Genomic DNA, 12725 nt, shown 5'->3' on the forward strand with positions numbered 1-12725 from the left:
AAACAGAGTCTGTTCCTATAAGCTTGGTTTTAAGCAAAAGGTTGATAAGGGAACCATTTTATTTAAATGAAGAGGAAGTTTCACGCAATAGTTAGCAGCTGGTAATCCCTACTTTGTGGGCTAATACTGAAGCAAGTTAATAAAATGACCTGAGGGAAAGATCAGGGTACTGTTTTATAGAATTCCAGAGCTGGAGGGATCTTGGGGAGCATCCAGTCCAATGATTTCATTAAAAAAAACGCAGGAACTGAGATTGGGAGAGGAGGGGCAATCCTCCTAGGGTCACAATGCTATGGGTGTTGTGCAGAAAACTCATTTAAATATTATTTTTTGAGTATATAGTTGTGTGGATGAGAAGCACAACAGGCAAAGAACGTTAGCTCTTCTGGTCTCTGTTCATAGCTCCCTAAATACTATTTGCCTTTTAAATTTGGTTTTCTCCCTTCTTGAACATTTATTTGTTGATCAGTTGTAAATAGCAAGTTCTTGTTAAAGGAAAGAACAAAGTGGAGGGCTTTAAATCTTATTTATTTTTTAAAACTGTATCTGCATACGATACAAAATCCAAAAGATATAGATTCAGAAAGCGGTCTCCCTCTCATTCCTGGCTGAAGCATCTCTCCTCCCTTGGGCTCACTGCCCCCAGGCTCCGCGTATGCCCCTCAGAGCATCCCAGACCACAGGTGGACAAGCCCACAGGTAAATATCTGTTTCTTTTTTTATACAAACATCAGCGCACTATTCATGGTGTCCTTCATCTCACTTTTAGTATTTTACAACATCCCAAAGGGGCTCCTAACGCATCAGGCCCCATCCAGTTGCCTCTTTCTTTTTAAATGCCTGCCTCATCTTTTATTGTCTGGAGGTCCTAGAATTTCTTTAGCATATTTAGGTCACGTTGTCTCTTTGGCTAGTTCAAACAATGCTGTGATAAGGATCTTTGTACATATATCATTTCACACATGTGGGGATCTATCTGGGACACAGATCCCTAGAAGTGAAACTTCTAGGACAAAGGGAACGTGTCTTACATTTTGTTGATATTGCCAATATTCTGTAGCACTACAAAGACTGGGGTACCTGTCTCCCCAACCAGAGCCAACACATAGCCCCTATCAACCATTTCCCATTTTTAGGCTGGGTGAGATTATGACAGGTGAAGAATCTCTGGTTGCATTTTTCATTTGTATTCAGACTCTGCTGTATTGAACATCTTTATGTTTAATGAGGCCTTGCAGAAATAAATATTCTGTTGCTTCTTTTGCTCATTTTCCTATCAGTTACTGGCTTTTTATTGATTCACAAGATATCTTTATATATTAAGGAAATTTGTTGCTTCTCTGTACTGCTATTTGCAAATCTTATTTCCATTTGTTACTTGCCTTCTGATCTGGTTTATCTATCGTGTGCCTCCCACTTCTCTGTACCCCTAACCTACTCCTGCTGGCATTTAAGAAGCTTTTTTATGGTTGTGAACAAATGCATGAATCTTTCTCTATATTTGCATTTGGATTTTGTTATTATACTTGGTCAGATTTTCCCCACTAAAATTTCTCATGCAAAATCTCAGTGTACTTCAACTACTTTCAGCATTTCCATTATTGTATTTAAATTTTTGATTCCTCTGAAGTTTCTTTTGTGACAGATTTGCACCAGAGATTATGCTTTATTACTTTTCAGATGGTAGCTGAGATAGCCGAATACCATTTATAAAATAAGCCATGCTTGCTACATTGATTTGAAATGCTACCTTTATGACTTAAATCTGAATCTACTTTGGGACTTCTATTTAGAACCGTTAATTAGTCTGTATAGTCAAGAAATAGAACAGTATTCTCTTAATTCTCATAGCTTACTACACATTTCAGTAGCAGTTTTTCTTATTTCCTGGGGTACGAATTTATGGTCAGAAACTTCCCTCTTCACACTGCTTTTCTTGTTTCCTATGTATTTTGGATTACTGTGTGTGGTTTTTTTTTTATTTGTCTCTGGGTATTTTTTGATTTCCACTTTTATTTTGTTAGTGATCCCTTGAAAGGGCTCTACTTTTATTTTTTTTTTAAATTTTTATTTATTTTTTTATTTTTTAAATTTTAAAATCTTTAATTCTTACATGCGTTCCCAAACATGAACCCCCCTCCCACCTCCCTCCCCACAACATCCCTCTGGGTCATCCCCGTGCACCAGCTCCAAGCATGCTGTATCCTGCATCAGACATAGACTGGCCATTCCTCACTCTTCCTTCTTGTTGATTTTTAAATTATATTGTATCATTTGCTTGCCCCCTCCTTCCGAAAGTCCTGTGGGTTTTATGTGCATTATTTTATAGGTATTTAAGGATAATTGAAATCTTTACATTACATATTTCTGCTCAAGAACATGGCATGCCTTTTGTTCATTAAATGGTTCATATCTATTTCTCAATGCATTGAAAAATTTAAATCACACAGAAGTTACACATTTTTTTATGGATTGGGTTGGCCAAAAAGTTCATTCAGGTTTTTCTGTAAGATGTTACCAAAAAACTCAAACAAATCTTTTGGCACACCCAGTAACTTCCTAAGTATTTTAACTTTACACTTACTATACTTTCATAGTAAGAGTAAGGTCTTCCAACTGATTTTTACTTATAAAAAAACTATTTAGTTTGGTATATTAATTATAAACCCAGACATCTTTGTCCATATTAAAATTTGTGTTATTTGTAACTTCTCTTGCATTTTTAAGAATACAATTATATATCACACACATAATAATAGCTGTACTTCCCTTTCCTCTAAATACATACTTGTTTCTCTCATATGGTTGTGTAAGCTAGTGTCTGCAGAATGATGCTAAGTAAAAATGGTTACAATAGATACACTTATTTCATTTTTCACTTAAATGGGAATTCTTGTTGTTCTATGTTAAGCCCTCACACTAGCCTTTGTGCTGACGTGTATATATGAACACACACAGGTATATGCATAGAGTTTCATATTTGGAAGAATAAAGTCAGGTCAGATTAAAATAAGTTTGATCAGTGTTTAAAGCGCCAAGCATACGTTTTATTTATTTTTTAAATACATTGGTCCTAAATAGTGTCTTTTGAATTGTTCAGATTTTAAAAGATTGCCGTTTGTTTTTACTAAGCTGTTCTTAAGAAAAGGAAAACTACTCTGATCTTTGGTCTGCAAAAGTCCTTTCAAGTTACTGTTTTAAGAGGAGCTGACTATTTCATAATTCATAAGGAAGAAACCATAACGTCCTCTGTAGCAGGGTACTTCAATCAAAGAGAATGCACCTTAAAGGTAGTAGACTGGCCAGGGAGCTTCTGTAAATACATGAGCAAGAAGTCATGCGCTGTTCTTCCGTGACACTGTTCAGGCTGAACATACACTTGTTGGGAACTGCTTTGTCCCCAGCACTCTGCTGATGAATTCAGATACAGTAGCTCATGTAATAGTTCTTCTAGCATTGTTTTAAGATAGGCAGCGATACACCTTTTAAAGTTATGGGCATTAAACCTCAGACGAGGTTGTTTGTTCTGAAAGAGAAGCACATGCCTGAGAACGGACACCAAGTCCTCTGATGCCTCGTCCAGCTCTTGCTGGATTAAAGGCAATATGGCAAGATACGGTCACCTACTTACATCTTCTTTTCAGCCTGCTCTGAAAATGGCAATTATGTCAGATCAGAGGTGTCCCTCCTTCAACAAGCATTAACTGAGCACCTGCTTTGTTGCACCAGAGATCTGGTGGATGAGGTGCCCTGCCATCCTGGAGGTCTGCTCATGTGTCAGGGGGGCAGGTTGGAGGGCCTGGGAGCGTGATCCCACCAGTCACCAGAGGAGGAGGTCGCTCAGGGGAAGGTATGCAGGCCTGGGATTCTGGAGGATGCTTAGGTTGCAGTTGGGGGCCATGAAAAGGGAGGCTATAGTGGATTGCAAAAAATGGTGCAGGACATCATATATCATAATGTGCAAACAGTGGGGGTTTTGTCTTATTACATTTTGAAAATGCTCTAATATTAAAAATTAATGAATTCAATGGTGATGATGGCAAGGGGAAAACAGGAGAGGAAAAAGAGAAAAAAAGGAAGATAATTTCCAGAAGCCACCCTCAAATACAATTGGGGAGGTATACAATATTGGGATGACACACATTCCACTTCTCCCTCTTCAGGAAGAATTATACCCAAGCTATTCCAATTAGATGAAAGATCACGGCTATAGACTGAGGTGTGTCTCCCTAAAATTTGTATGTTGAAACTCCAATTTTCAATATGACTTTAGGCAATAGGGTCTTTCTGGAAACAATGATAGTGAAACAAGGTCACAGGAGTGAGGCCCTGATCCGATTGGCGTCATGGCCTTATGAGAAGGGACACCAGAGTGCTATCTCTTTGTCATATGAGGACACAGTGAGTAGATGACCATCTGCAAGTCAGGAAGAGAATCCATCCCAGAACTTGGTCCTTCCAGAAACTGAGCTAGGACTTCCGGCCCCCAGAACTGTGGCGTAATAAATGGCTGTTTATGGCACCCAGTATGGCATTTTCTTTTGGCAGCCCAAGCCGACTAATGCAAGCACATTCTTTGACAGTGATCAGCTGAAAATAAAGTAAAAGGTGAGTCGTGAGACGAGAGGGTCCTTTTAGAACAACTCAAGAAAGTTTTTTACTCGTTACATGTACTCCACCACCCAGAGGAGATTGTCGGCAGTGTTAGGGACCCCTCCAAAGCTGGTGAGGATGTTTGAGGAGATAAATTGGAGAAGTTGAAGGTAGCTTTGCGTGGCATTGCTTTCGTGCATAGGACCTTACAAGGATATGATATTTCGGAGGTGTTCCTAATCTTTGCATGCAACATTGAGAAAGGAGATCATTTCTCCTTACAAACATATGTGTTACTCCTGGAAATGGGAAGTCATGTTAAAAGGACCAAAGGTTTGAGCCAGTGACGCAGTTCATTCATCTGCTCATTCATTCATGGAGCCCTACGAGGGTACCAGGTCCTGTGCTCCTAGGGTCCCTATTGCCCGTCATCATTGCTCATTGAAGAGCAAACATTCTTTTTGTTGATCTTGTGTTTTTAGAATGCTCTGTTGTTCAGGGATCTTTGATAAACTTCTGTTTGTGATCATGCCCGCCCTCCCCTCCCACAACCGAAGATCTTCAGTATCAGGGTGAGGAGTCCAGCAGAATTTTCCCCACTACATGTACTTCAAAACGTTAGGAAACAATTTCCTAGTTAGTCAAGATGGAGAATCCCAGCTGGGTCTTTCTGTGCAGCTAATTATTAGTTTTATTAAAATGTCCTCATCCATACCTGCTACATGCGTCCTCTTATCCCCACAGAGCAGGTCATTGCACTCTGCCCATTATAAGAGCAGGAGGACCATATGTCCTTAGATGGATTCTACGCTCAATGGAGCCAAGAGGGAATGACCCAGAAAAGAACATCAGTTCATAGAAGCTGTACATCACAGAAGCCCAGCAGTCCCTTGAAAGTTGGGGAAAAAAGATTAAAAGACCACTTCTAATCATGGCAGTGATATTGCTGCAAATACATTGGCATATTTATCCTCTTCCAGCCCCTCAGCGTCCTGGGCTGTGGAGACTGTCTTAAGGAGCTTGTGTCGATTTCAGAGCTTTCCTCTGGAAGCTTAACCCTTCTTAACTGTTCTTTAATAGCTAAAAAGAGAGCTGGATTCTGAAACTCCATCACTCAGACATTTTGTAAAACTGATGTTAAGAAGATTTAACCTGAAATGTTAGCTCCATCACTCTTTTCTTACTCATCTGTCACCCTACTCAAGCCTCCAATCCCTCAGATATTCCTGCTGCAGGCTTGGAAAGGGGGACTAGTGATAAGGAATTTCAGCACCAAAGAGTCATTTGCTGAGGTTACAGGAGAATAACCCCCAACCCAAATCCTGAGAAAAATCAAGACCATGCTCCATGGACCCACCTTTACGTCACTCTGCCTTCACAAACAACTTGCAGCCTGAACCGTTTTACAAACTGGACGTCTGCCCTTCTTTTCTTCTCTAGACCATCTAGGCTAAGAGGTGGGGCTTCATGGATTTTGATTTCATTTGGTTTGATTTTCATGTCTTCTTTGCTCGAAATGGCTTAATGGTCGGGACCGTTTGTCCTACAAGAGGAAGAAGATATCTTTAGGAATGTTAAACAAAAAGGTCTAATATTGAGAATTGAAAATGAAAGCAGGAGTCGTAAGAAAAGGAAAGAGAAAGAGGAACGAGGGGAAAGGAGGAAAGGATCAGAAGAGATAAACCACCGGAATTTAGAGATCAGAGGACACTCGGAGGGAACACGGCTGTCGAACTTTCAGGGAGGCGTCCACATAAACCATTCTAACGAGAGGAGAGGGTCTCCCTGTTCCTGAGGTTGAAGAGCTGCACTGTTCTCCAGTCCAGATCTCAAGCGTCTCTTCATCTGTCCCGTGCCTTTGGTCCTGGTCTCTGTAGGAATGGACAGTAACTGGTCATGCTCCACTGTCCACATACGTAGGGGACTTTGCTTAAAACAGATTTGATGGTCTCATAATCGTGAAATGAAGTTACAGAAAAGTATATAGTTCCATTAATAAACCAGTCGTAAAACAGAACCACCTCTCGTTGAGGGAGAAAGGAGATATTTTTGGTGGGGCCTATCGCCCAGCAGGACCCTGAGGGCACCTCACTAACTCTCCTTTGGGAACGGTGGTCCAGAGCCCTTGAGGAGACAGAGGATAAAAATCTCGGAGCTCAAACAAACAAAAAAAGATCTTGGAGCTCTACCAGCAAACCAGTGGGAGTCTCGGTGGGGAGAGGCCAAGGGAAGCTGGTATTCTGGGAATTCTTACAACAAAGGAGATGAACACCTGTCTTCTGGAGTGCAGCTCGGAATAGATGTTCAGGTGATGAGAAAAAAGCATCTGTGAGTTCTGAACATGAAGGAATCAAGGGTCCTTATTTCAGTCTAAAGCACACCAGACACTTAGCTAACCAAAGCCCGCAATTATTGTGCATAATTAATTCCTACCTAACACATTTTTATCTCAGACTTTGAAATAAACGGCTTATTAAGGTGAATTCTAAGACAAAAGAGGAAGATAACTAGTATACAGTAACCTTGGAGAGTAAGTTTTCCTTGGGAGCTGTCTTTTCTAGATACTTAATGCTGCCATAGGAGAGTATGCTGCTGCTGCTGCTGCTAAGTCGCTTCAGTCGTGTCCGACTCTGTGCGACCCCATAGACCGCAGCCCACCAGGCTCCCCCGTCCCTGGGATTCTCCAGGCAAGAACACTGGAGTGGGTTGCCATTGCCTTCTCCAAAGCATGAAAGTGAAAAGTGAAAGGGAAGTCGCTCAGTTGTGTCCAACTCTTAGCAAACCCATGGACTGCAGCCCACCAGGCTCCTCTGTCCATGGGGTTTTCCAGGCAAGAGTACTGGAGTGGGGTGCCATTGCCTTCTCTGATAGGAGAGTATAATTGAACATAATTCCCTAACAGTTTGGGGGGAATTTTACACTAGCTCTGCACCTCCGTTGCACCATAATGGGAACTACTGGTTAAGCAACAGGGACTGGAAAGATGTGCAGCCCAAGTCCACCCTCACGGTATTCTTAGTATGCAGAGGACCATGCAAAAGCGCTACTTTGCTTTTTCCATCAATCACCTTTCAGTCCTAACAGTGACCACATCGGATGAGGGCCCAGGAGTCCCCTCCCTATCTTCCTCTTCAGTTCCAACTCTCTGCAGTTTTTCTACCCCCGCCATCTTCCCCAGGATCTTCGCTTCATTTCAAAGGAGGCAAATATACTTGATAGAAAGTACTCCCTTTAAATACGTCATCATGGCAGACCAGGGTTTCCTTGCTAATGTTTATCACTTTTCCTTGGTAACTTATATGCATTTTTATGCTAAAAGGAACGTTGCTGGCCTTACCAAGCCTCCTTTCCTGCTGAAGGAAGAAGTAAGTTCAGTTTAGTTCAGTCGCTCAATCGTGTCCGACTTTTTGGGACCCCATGGACCACAGCACACCAGGCTTCTCTGTCCATCACCAACTCCCGGAGCTTCCTAAAACTCATGTCCGTTGGGTTGGTGATGCCATTCAATCACTCTCATCCTTTGTCATCCTCTTCTCCTCCCGCCTTCAATCTTTCCCAGCATCAGGGTCTTTTCCAATGAGTCAGTTCTTCACATCAGGTGGCCAAAGTATTGGAGTTTGAACTTCAGCATCAGTCCTTCCAACGAATATTCAGGACTGATTTCCTCTAAGACTGACTAAAGAAGTAAGTAGATGGGGGAAAATCAGGTCCTGCTTCAGTGAGATGCTTTCAGCTCTTTGCTTCCCAAAGATGAGATGCTAAGAGCTAAAATTAATGTAAGATGTTAAGTGTGATATGCGTGTGTATGGCCAAGAGGCTGAGATGGGATACTCCACTCTCCCCTGAACATTTTGAACAGGTTAGGATGACCGTTGGGCTAGATGTTCGGGTGTGTGTGTTCAGTGGCTAAGTTGTATCTGACTCTTTGCAACCCCTGAACTGTAGCCCACCAGGTTCTTCTCTCCATGGGATTTCCCAGGCAAGAATACTGGAGTGGGTTGCCATTTCCTCCTCCAGGGGATCTTCCCAACCAGGGAGCAAACTCATGTCTCCAGTGGCAGGCAGATTTTTTACCACTTACTGGAAATGTATTTTCTCCAGCTGTGAATGAAGTTATCTGTCCACTTCTTCATAAACTGTTCCTTGTTGGGATTTCTAAGTCTTTGTCTAGCACTGTCCTAACAGCTATGGGCATCACTGCAGATTTGGGGGTGTTGTGGCATTAAGGCTGCCACCCAGCGTGGCATGCAGTAGCAAATGCGAAAATGCCCATGTGGAAGCAATCATGAAAATACAAAGAATGTAACTAATTTAAACTTGTGTGGTGCAAGGTCCAACGGAAGCATCCTAGCAGACAGAAGTGATGGATGGAGGGCTGCGGCTGGGTGTAGGGAGATGGCTGTGATCTTGGAGAAGGCAGGGTGTGAGGGAGACACTGGAGAAGGCAAGGGGAGGCCAGGAGCCTGGAGTGAGCATGCTCGGTGAGGCTGTGATGGGCTCGTCGTGGTCCGTGAGGGTAAGGGTGGAGGACGCTACACAGGGCTGATGGGGCCAGGTTTCGCCTGACTCTGGAAGCCAGGGCAGACCAGAAACTTGAGGCTTGTGTCTCTCAAACCCCAGGCTGCTCATGAATATGTAGCATCTTTCGGGAAACCCAGTGTTATACAAATATTTGGGGGTAAATCATTCCGTAACTCTGCACTAAAACAAACACGGACATGTTTTGGAGTAGAATATAAAATTGGCACAACTTTCAAAATAAAATATGCACGTTTGAAGACACCTTGGCTCGTGGCAGATCCCTTGCGTGAGTGTCACGCCACCCAGGTGCTGTCTCCCATATGGCGTGCATCATGGGCCGGTTTGAGAATTTCCTTAGGCAGTAGGAAACGAAATCTCACTGCCTGAGGCCTTGCCCTGTGCTCGGAGCATCTTTTCTGCCCCTCTGAGTATCTTCTGGCCCCATGGCAAGAGCTGACCTGACAATTGGCTGACAGAGCAGAGTGACTGTCGGCCGATGCCTTAACGCGGTCCCTTCATATCGAGTGGTAGGACATCTGTATGGTCCTTTGTCGGCTGACTTGCCACCATTTTCTCTATGGCCCTAGAAACATACTAACATAAGGGAATGATGTGTGCTGGGTTTTGTAAACATGTTGGATATGTCCTTTCAAGAAGTCTCTATGTCAGGATGGGTCCTGGAAGGCAGGGGGTCCCACAGTCATGCTGCAGATCTTTGATCCAGAAGGCACCTCCTGCCACCTCACCTCTCTGCCAGCGTCATGGAAGGCATGCTGCCTTTCCTCTGTCAACTGGTATATTGCTGGACAATATTCAATGGCAGCTTGTAGCTTCATACTTCTTGTGAAGGAATTAGCTGAAGCAAAACAGAATTCCGGTGGGCGATTCAGTCTTGCAGATCGCTGTCTGCCTGTCTGGCCATTTCTGTTTTTCTCTTCCAGTTTATTGACAACATCATCATGATTTGAAATCTGCCCCTCCCCACCCCGAATCACCTGCTTTTATTTAGCAGGGTATTTTAAATAATAAAATACTGTCTTCAAAGCTCAGGAAGCCCTGTCTATTTTAATACCAACTTTCTGAAGATTCATTAGTAATTAATGAAATCATTAAGAATGGTTCACAGTGACTGACACCTTCCTGGCAACCACAATCCCCTCTTGTACTTAGTGGAAATGTCATTGGCTCCACAGGTTTGATCTGGGGGGTGGAGTGGTGGGTGGAGGGGGCGGGAATCCGATTACATAAAGTTTCACAACAGCCATCAGCCAGAGCGGAAAGCTGTGAGTCTGTTCCTCCAAGTTTCTCTACTTAGGAAGCTGCGCCTTCATCCACCCAACGCTGGTTTTCAGAAATCTTGCTAATATGTGTTCCAAGACAGTATCGTGTGGCTCGACTCAATTAGCAAACACGTAGGGTTGAAAGTCACCCTTGCTTTTCCCGTCATTCCTTTTCTCCCGCTTTCACACATTCCCTTTTTTTCTTGGCATTGCCTAGATTTATTCTCCTCTTCTCCCTCTTAGGAACAGAATTTGGCATAAATAAATGATAACTGAGAAAATGGTATAAGCAGGAGAGTAAACACAGGATTCCTCCAACCTCCTACCGCAGGTCAGGGCGATTTGTCACAGAGAGTGGTTACCCACAAGAAGGACGGGAGCAACCACAGCTGCTGTTTAACTTGTGTTTTAATAAAGCAACCCACGGTCTTCGTTTTAATTGCCGAAAATGAATCGTGAACCCCCTCCAAAGCCTTTCAGGCCACTAATGCACTGAAAATTGTTAAATCGAAATGGACGCCTTTTGCCAGGGCACTGCCCACAGAATGGAGTGTGGTACATTTCATACCCCAATGCCTTTCAATGGTATGAAGCCGATATTTAATACAAATGCAAGTACCAGGGGAATCTGCATACTTAATCTGTGTTCTCCAACTCTCAGAATTAAGCAGTTGATCTAGGGGACACAAACAGATCATCCTTCTCTCAAAGAGAATATTTTATGACCAGGCAGTTTTAAAGGCACTGACATAAACAACTGTTTGCAGCTTTCTCTCTCTCCCCCTCTCATCTTCAAAAGGCAAAAAGTACGTGTAAGGTCTTGCTGTTTTAGACAAAGCATTTTAGAAAATCACTCGAAATGCTTTCTTTTCCTTTGAGGATGACTGGACCTTTGATAGGTGCTTGAGAGCGTTCTTATAACTTATTTTATTTCTCCTATTTTTTAAAGGAGGGAAAGGGAGACAGTGTGAAGGCACAGAGCTGAAGCCTGCTTTCTCTTGGAAGTGGAAACCTTATGGCTTAAATCATAAAAGTATTATTTATGGTTTTCCCTCCATGACAGAACATGCCAGATTTTCTGGGACAGGGTCAATTTCAAATGAACAGCTAAGTTTAATTTCGTCCTGGTGCTTTATGAGAATTTCATCCAGACAAAAGAAGGAGATAGACAACAGACACTTTGCTACACTCCTTGTCCTAGTTTTTGATTCGTAGTAGACGGTCACTCCCCTCTTAGGCATGCGGTTATTTGGAAAGCCATTATGGAAATGACTTAATTTTTTGAGGTACGTGCCTCACAAATAAAATGTGCATCCCTCATCTTCTCATTTCCTTCCAGTGCTTGAGGGAGAAAGAAGACAGGGAGTGAAGAGCTGCTTCATTTTCCAGAGAGAACAGGGGCACTGAGAGCTTGGAGGGATGGCTGTAGCTGTCAGTGGATTTAGTCCTGAATTTTTACCTCCTGGAATCCAGGGTCCCTCCCTTACCCCGCCCGCTGGATGAGTGATCACAGCGAAATAAAGATTCCAGGAGGCTCAGAGGCACACTCAACGTTTTGAGCTGAGTTTTATTAGTCAGCCCACTTATTGAATGCTAGGTGCTGTTAGTGGAGTTATAAAGATACGCATGATCCTGGCTCTGCCCTTACGAAGCTTGTGATGGGCATAGTCCCCAGGAGCAGAAGCTCACTGAACAAGGCAGGAGGAACAATCTGTCTGCCTCCAAGGATGCAGAAGGTGATAACAATTGCAGTTGTTCAAGGCCACTGGGGGATGAACGGGAACCATAGCCTGGACTCAAAGATGGGTGGATTCCAACAGGAGGAGAGGGAAGGATTAGCTCTAACTGATCTGAAATTGGACATCCCGAGAGCTTCCTTTAAAAGACCCTTTTCAAATTCTTTTTCTTCCTCTTAAAACATTCAGCTATCAAATGATGTCTGCTATCCAATGATGTCTTTTCCATATAGTGAAAAATTCAGGGAAAATAAAAGGGCAAGACTCATGCTTCATAATTCTTTGTTGAGCAAGGGAAAGCATTTGGGTTTTTCTCACCCTTGGATGAGCTGATGATGTGAGTCTAAGCAATTCACTGAAGCCACTTGGGAACAACCAAAAGCCAGGGTCCGAGCAGAACTACTAGCTTGGCAAATGCCTGTCTCTCTGGACCTCCCCGCGAGGCCAGTGAGGAATTTCAGACTTTCACTGACTTTAAAATCTGCTCTTCTGAGACTGAAGAAGGTGTAAAGAGAAGCCGTCTTCTCAGGTTGGGGGCTGAGGTGGACCAAGAGGGAAAGAATGGATGGATGAACCCACTGAAGGTGCACAATCT

Source organism: Capra hircus, chromosome 27, assembly GCF_001704415.2.
Source record: "Capra hircus breed San Clemente chromosome 27, ASM170441v1, whole genome shotgun sequence".
Classification (NCBI taxonomy): domain Eukaryota; kingdom Metazoa; phylum Chordata; class Mammalia; order Artiodactyla; family Bovidae; genus Capra; species Capra hircus.